Genomic DNA, 6,353 nt, shown 5'->3' with positions numbered 1-6,353 from the left:
GTGGGAATCACTCCTAATTAACTGCTCACGAAAATTACTCTGTGCTCTATGGAAATCCTAGTGTGGGAATCACTCCTAATTAATTGCTCACGAAAATTACTCTGTGCTCTATGGAAACTAATTAACTATCCTAGCAAAATAAGCTCCCGAGACATGCAACCTACCACCTCGATCTTGTTTCATTTGGATTCGCGCACTTAGCTAGAGAACTAACCAATCAAAGCCCTACCTAAAAAAAAACAATCAAAGCCAAACTTGTAAACACATGCACACATGGTGAACGGCCCTTCTCCTCATTTTATGAAACACCACCCATGCATAAGTGTACGTTACTTTTCCCTCAAAAAAAAGTGTACGTTAGTGCATTACAAAAACCTAGTACATCCATCGCAATGCTCGTCGAGTAAAAATAGAACCATTGTTGACTCATCTTTCTCATCCGGTTGCCTGCGTACACGTCGAAAGGGTGTTCGGAGATGTGTCCTCTTCTAGCCTTGTCTTTAGGATGTCGGGTGACAAAGGTGTATGGCCTCGATCGTCAGCTTGTTACACGGGTGAGTGCAAAATCCGCCTTGCCAGTGTTGGACTCTATGCCTCACCTTCGCCTCTTTGGTATCCCGACGTAATGGAGCTATTTTGTTTCGTCGGAAAAAATACTTGTCGATGGACTAGCTTCGCCTCGCCGGGTTGATAGCTAGGCTGATGTTAATTGAAGAGGGAGACGAGTGTTGACGTAGGGGTCCATGTATATTTGAATGCCATCGGGTGCAGCGACATGGCTCGATCAAGATGGTGTATAAGCGATAGCGGTCCAACTAGCTAGGGTTGTGTTTAAATCGAAAGATTCATCCGTGAATATCCATCAAGCTCACGATGGTACACCGTCCGACATTCAAGGCCCAACTAATCTCCCAGACGGCTGTTGCTAGAAAATCTCGCTTCATCAACACCACCCAACCAACCACAAAGAGTGCTTCGGCATGCTGACAAGGAGGCATTGGTGCGGAACACGTAGCTCAAGCAAGATGGAACAAAGGCCAGTCAACTTGTTAGCCTATGACCCCCATCATGTACACATCAACGCCAGATTCACCGAAGGTCAGCGGCGTTTGCCGCCGGAGGCGTGTGGCATGACCGGATGATTCCCCTCTTCCCTGTCTACCGCGACACTCCAGTCATACAAGGTCGTCGTGCGCACCATCGACTTCCAAAATAAGGTCAGTAAAAGTATTTCGGTCCACTATACAAATATATCATTGGAACCATTATCATCGTATACAATTTTCATGTATCTTCTTTCTGATACTGCAGCCCGAGGAAGCTAAGAAGGAGATCAATTCATGGGTGGCGAAGTGGACGAACAAGCTGATCCCGTCCATCATCGGCCCAGACGCGATGTCGCCTCTCACGGACCTGGTGCTCGCCAGCGCCATCTACTTCAAGGGGAAGTGAGAGGAGCCCTTCGACAAGAAGCACACGAAAGAAGACAAGTTCCACCGCCTGGACGACACCGACGTCGACATGCCCTTCATGCGTGGCTTCGACACCCACCGCCTCGCCTGCCAAGACGGCTTCAAGTTGCTCCAACTCTGCTACGAATGGGCCAACGGGGCTGGCAGTTTCCCACCCAGCCGTCAGCGCCGATCTACTCGATGTGCATCTTCCTTCCTAACACACGCGATGGGCTATGGCAACTCGCCGACAAGATGGCGTCCAGCCCGAACTTCCTACACCAACATGTACCGAATAGTGGCATCACGGTCGACGACCTTCGGCTTCCCATGTTCAAGCTGAGCTTCAACATGAACATGATCGGGGTTCTCCAGGAACTAGGGCTCAAGGAGGCGTTCGACATAGCCAAGGCCCAGCCGTCTGATATGGCAGAGGACGGTGCAACTTAAGGGCGGGGTTTCGAGGCTGCAGGATTCGAGGAGGAGCGTGCGGCGCGGCCGGGGGGTATGGAGGGAGGCGGCGGCGGGAGGTGAACCTTAGGGTGGAGCTGACGGCGATGCCTGGTTGGGTTCGCGGTGTGTACATGAGTGTGTGGACAGAGAATGGGGGCTATGACGCGTGTGGTGGTGCGCATGTTTCGGCTTTTCCCTAACGGGCTATGTCGACGGCCAAGCATATGCCAAGGGTAGCCCTCGGCATAGACAAAGAAATTTTCTTTTTCATTTTTCAGTTTATTTTTTCTAAAATATTTGTAATCTCGGTACAGTAAAACATATTAATATAGGTCTACATGCAATTTTTTTAATCTTCTATATTTCCTTCGCTGGATATTCCCCCCGGTATACGAAACCCTAATCCAGGAGCCCCGCAGATCTACCCCTTTGACCGGCCTCCAATGATAGTTGACCAGTGAACTTTTCCCTTCCTTCGTGTTGTGTTAGTTCATGGGGACATGTGAAGCCAAGGATGGATCAATACTATCTCAAGATTCCCTCCGGTTCACCCCACCGGGAAGTTCCACCCTATACATCATGAAACTGCCTAAGTGCCGTCAGCGCATGTGCGTGAAGCCGGACCCACCCGGGGGTACAACATTAGATCAAACAGCACACCACCATGCTAGTGTACACACCATGTGGACACACACAATTTTTTGGGTCATTCACACCCTCAGAAGCTCGTTTTCCAGGGAAACCCTAATCCGTTGACCGCGCGGTCTATATCATTGACTACACCCCAGCAGCAATGCCGTGGTGGCATTGTGCCTTTGTTTGAGCTTGGTTAGGTTATGGGGACATATGATGGGAAGGATGGATCAATACTATCTCAAGATTTCATCTGGTTCACCCCACCGGGGAGTTCCACCCTATACGTCTTGGAACTGCCTAAGTGTCGTCAGCGCATATGCGTGAAGCCGGACGCACCCGGGGGTACAACATTGGATAAAAAACATCCCACCATACTAGTGTACACACAATGTGGACGCACAAAAAATGTTGGGTCATTCCCACCTCTGAGGCTCAATTCCCAAGGAAACCCTAATCTGTTGACCACGCGGTCTACAACCTTGACTACACCCTAGCGGCGGTGCCACGGTGGCATTGTGCCTTCGTTTGTGTTGTGTTAGTTCATGGGGACATATGGTGTAAATGATGGATCCATACTATCTCAAGATTCCCTCAGGTTCACCCCACCAGGGAGTTCCACCCTATACGTCCTGGAACTGCCTAAGTGTCGTTAACGCATGTGCGTGAAGCCGGACGCACCCGGGGGTACAACATTGGGTAAAAAACATCCCACAATGCTAGTGTACACACCATGTGGGAACACACAATTTTTTTGGGTCATTCCCACCCTCCGAGGCTTGATTTCCAGGGAAACCCTAATCCGTTGATCGTGCAGTCTACAACATTGACTGCACCCCAATGGCGGTGCTGCGGTACCATTGTGCCTTCATTTGAGCTTGGTTAGGTCATGGGGACAGGTGGTGGAAAGGATGAATGCATATATACTATCTCAAGATTCCCTCTGGTTCACCCCACCGAGGAGTTCCACCCTATACGTCCTGGAACTATCTAAGGGTCGTCAGCGCATGTGCGTGAAGCCGAACGCACCCGGGGGGTACAACATTGGATCAAAAAAACAACCCATAGTGTACACACCATGTGGACACACATATTTTTTTGGGTCATTCCCACCCTCTGATGCTCGATTTCCAGGGAAACCCTAATAAGTTTACCGTGCGGTCTACAACATTGACTACACCCCAGCGGCGGTGCCGCGGTGGCATTGTGCCTTAGTTTGAGCTTGGTTAGGTCATGGGGACATGTGGTGTCAAGGATGGATCCATACTATCTCAAGATTCACTCCGGTTCACCCCACAGGGGAGTTCCACCCCATACCTCCTGGAACTGCTTAAGTGTCGTCAGCGCATGTGCGTGAAGCCAGACGCACTCGGTGGTAAAACATAGGATCAAACAACATCCCACCATGATATTGTACATACCATGTGTACACACACAAATGTTTTGGGTCATTCCCATCCTCCAATGCTCGATTTCTAGGGAAACCCTAATCTATTGACCGCACGGTCTACAACATTGACAACACCCCAGCGTCGGTGTCGCGGTGGAATTGTGCCTTCGTTTGATATTGGTTATGTCATGGGGACATGTGGTGACAAGGATGGACCATAGTATCTCAAGATTTCCTCCGGTTTACCACACCGGGGAGTTCCACCCTATACGTCCTAGAACTGCCTAAACGTCGTAGCGCATGTGCGTGAAGCTGGACGGACCCTGGGGTACAACATTGGATCAAAAAATATCCCACCTAGCTAGTGTACACACCATGTGGACACACACAATTTTTTTGGGTCATTCCCACCCTTCGATGCTTGATTTCCAGGGAAACCCTAATCCATTGACCGTGCGCTGTACAACATTGACTACAACCCAGCGGTAGTGTCATGGAGCCATTGTGCCTTCATTTGGGATTGGTTAGGTCATGGGGACATGTGGTGGCAAATATGGATCCATACTATCTCAAGATTCCCTCCAGTTAGCCCCTCCCGGGAGTTCCACCCTATACGTCCTAGAACTGCCTAAGTGCCGTCAACGCATGTGCGTGAAGCCGGACGCAACCGGGGGTACAAAACTGGATCAGACAACACACCACCATTCTAGCGTAGACACCATATGGACACACACAATTTTTTGGGTCATTCCCACCCTCCGATACTCGATTTCCAAAGAAACCCTTATCCATTGACTCCACGGTCTACATCATTGACTACACCTTAGCGGCGGTGCCACAGTGGCATGGTGCCTTTGTTTGAGCTTGGTTATGTTATGGGACATGTGGTGGGAAGGATGGATCCATACTATCTCAAGATTCCCAAGATTCCCTCCGGTTCATCCCACCGGGGACTTCCACCCTATACGTCCTGGAACCGCCTAAGTTCCGTCAGCGCATGTGCGTAAAGCCGAACGCACCCGGGGGTATAACATTGGATAAAAAAACACCCCACCATGCTATTGTACACACCATGTGGACATACCCATTTTTTTGGGATCATTCGCACCCTTCGATGCTCGATTTTCACGGAAACTCTAATCCGTTGACCGCGCGGCCTACATCATTGAGTACACCTAGCAGCAGTGCCGCGGTGGCATTGTGCCTTCGTTTGCGCTTGGTTATGTCATGGGACATTTGGTGGCAAGGATGGATCCATACTATCTCAATATTCCCTCCGGTTCACCCCACCGGGAGTTCCACCATATACGTCATGGAACTACCTAAGTGCCGTCAGCGCATGTGCGTGACGCCGGACGCACCTGGGGGTACAACATTGGATAAAACAACACCCCACCATGCTAGTGTACACACCATGTGGACACCCACAATTTTTCGGTCATTCCCACCCTCTTAAGCTCGATTTTCAGGGAAACCCTAATTCGTTGACCGCGTGGTCTATGACATTGACTACACCCCATCAGTGGTGCCGTGGTGGCATTTTTCCTTCATTTGAGCTTGGTTAGGTCATGGGGACATGTGGTTGCAAGGATGCATGGATCCATACTATCTCAAGATTCCCTCTGGTTAGCCCCTCCCTGGAGTTCCACCCTATACGTCCAGAACATGCCTAAGTGTCATCTGCACATGTGATTGTAGCCGGACGCACCCGGGGGTACAACATTTGATCAAACAGCACCCCACCATGCTAGTGTACACACATGTGTTCACACAAAAGTTTTGGGGGCATTCCCTCCCTCCATTTTAGCTTCGTTAGAGACACACAATAACGACACACTTAAGGACTAGAACCACACACGAATCAAAACAATTAAAAGAATTAGACCCACACATGCACAAACCAAAACACTTAAAGAACTAGACCCACACATGAACAAGGAACTCGACACTCGGTCGACAGACGGTGAGCTAGACACCCGGACTCGACACTGCCATTACTCGACACTGCCATTACTCGACACACACATACTAATTAATTGTCGAAATCTTCCTCCTCGCTGGTGGTTTCCTCTGAAGCGGTACTTGAGAGGTTCCTCATCCACCATCCATCATCATGCAACCATGTCGAGGCCTCTGCTTTGGCGCACTCCGCTTCATATTTGGCCCTCCTCTGCCGCTTCCCCGCCCTCTTCTCTCTCCTCACCGACTGCTTCTCCTTCCAGAATGCGCGTGTGGCCTGGATGTCTTCGGGACGGTCTGTGCACCACTGCGCCATGAACTGCTCGTCTGTCTCGGCGATAACAATTCGCCGCTGACCATCGCTGTACCGCCGCGCTTCCCCCTCCGAGCGAAGTAGCGGCTTAGGAGCGAGACTCTGGCTTCCGTCAGAGACCTGACCTCCGGGAAGTTCATTTCGTTGCGCGACT

At 50.4% G+C, this 6,353-nt stretch overlaps 1 pseudogene; it reads left to right on the top strand.

Moving 5' to 3' along the window:
* Nucleotides 1–1,056: 1,056 nt before the first annotated feature.
* Nucleotides 1,057–1,901, top strand: LOC124655762 (annotated as a pseudogene).
* The last annotated feature ends 4,452 nt before the right edge of the window (nucleotides 1,902–6,353 follow it).

Source organism: Lolium rigidum, chromosome 5 (assembly GCF_022539505.1).
Source record: "Lolium rigidum isolate FL_2022 chromosome 5, APGP_CSIRO_Lrig_0.1, whole genome shotgun sequence".
Taxonomy (NCBI): domain Eukaryota; kingdom Viridiplantae; phylum Streptophyta; class Magnoliopsida; order Poales; family Poaceae; genus Lolium; species Lolium rigidum.
Note: the sequence above shows the minus strand (reverse complement) of the source record. Positions and strands in the feature narration are given on the sequence as shown.